The sequence below is a fragment of the Peromyscus eremicus genome, chromosome 4, assembly GCF_949786415.1.
Source record: "Peromyscus eremicus chromosome 4, PerEre_H2_v1, whole genome shotgun sequence".
Classification (NCBI taxonomy): domain Eukaryota; kingdom Metazoa; phylum Chordata; class Mammalia; order Rodentia; family Cricetidae; genus Peromyscus; species Peromyscus eremicus.
In genome coordinates this window covers 18,396,580-18,398,211 of record NC_081419.1, presented here as the reverse complement: position 1 = coordinate 18,398,211, position 1,632 = coordinate 18,396,580, and positions in this window count along the sequence as shown.

The window sequence follows — 1,632 nt, the reverse complement described above, 5'->3', positions numbered from 1 at the left end:
CCGCCTGGCTCTGCCTCCCGAGTGCTGGGATTAAAGGCATGTGCCACCACTGCCCGGTGAGTATTAATTTTTAAAGCATTCTCATAATATCCTGAATTTTTATTTTATTTTTTGTTTTTTTAAGGCAAGTTTTTCCTCTGTAGCCCTCAATGTCCTGGAACTCACTCTTTAGACCAGACTGGTCTTAAACTCACAGAGATCTGCCTACCTCTGCCTCCCTAGTGCTGGGATTAAAGATGTGTGCCACCACCACTTGGCCAATACTCTCCACTTTTTTATTTTTATTTTTATTTTTTTTTTTAGTGCATATCGTAATGTTTCCTTTTTTGATTTTTGATTCTGTGATTTTGGTTCTTTCTTCTGGTTCATTGGTACAAGAAACTGTCCATCTTGTTTATCTTCTCAATGAACCAACCCTCTGATTAATTTATGCTGTTTGTATTTAATTAATTTTTATCTTTTTTGTTATTTCCTATTGATTTGTGTTTTACTTGTTCTTATTCTTCAAAAATTTTGAGTTGCATTAGTAAGTCATTTGTTGTCTTTGTTCTTATTTTTAGTTAAGCACTTAGAGCTATGAATGCCCCTAGTAAAACTGCTTTTAATGTGTCCCAGTGTTTTCTACTGTATTGTGTTTTCATTTAGTTTTAGAAATCTTTTACTTATTTATTTTTCTTTGAGCCATTTACTGTTTAGCAATAAGTTGTTTAATCTCTGCGAGTTTCTATACTTACTAAAGCCTTGTTTGCTGTTATTTTAAGATTTATTTTATCATCATCAGAGTGGATACATGGAATTATCTCATTTTTTCTAATTTTATTGGTTTTTGTTTTGTATGCCTTAGGATGTCTATTTTAGAGAACCTTCCATTGGTTGCCGAATAGAATGTATATTCGTTGGATTTGGGGTGAAATATTCTGTGAATGTCTGTTAAATTCATTTGATGTCTGGTGTCAATTAATTTTGATGTTTCTCTATTTTTTGTCAAGTAACCTCTGTATTAAGGAAAGTGGAGTGCTGAAATAAGTATTATTGGGTTGATATTAATCTGTTCTTTAATTTTAGCAGTATGATATTCATTAAATATTATTTGCTAGAATTTGGCACATATTTGTTTAGTATTATAATGGGTTCTTAATTAATTTTTCCCTTGATTAGAATGAAATGTTCTTTATCTCTTATGATTGGTTTTAGTTTGAAGTTTGTATTGTCATATATTAGGAAAGCAAAGCCTGCTTGCTTCTTGGTCCCATTTGAAAGGAGTACATTTCTCCCATCCTTTTATGTTAAAGTGGTGTCTATCTTTATTTCATTTTTTATTTAATTAATTTATTTATTTTATGTCTCGACCTCAGTTTCCCCTCCCTCCTCTATCTTTAAAGCTAAGGTGAATTTCTTATAGAAACAGATAGATGAGTCCTTTTTCTTTTTTTTTTTTTTTTTTTTTTTTTGGTTTTTCAAGACAGGGTTTCTCTGTGTAGCTTTGCGTCTTTCCTGGAACTCACTTGGTAGCCCAGGCCGGCCTCGAACTTACAGCACTCCCAAGTACTGGGATTAAAGGCGTGCGCCACCACCGCCCGGCTCGAGTCCTTTTTCTTGATCCGTTCTGACAGTCTGTATATTTTCATTAGA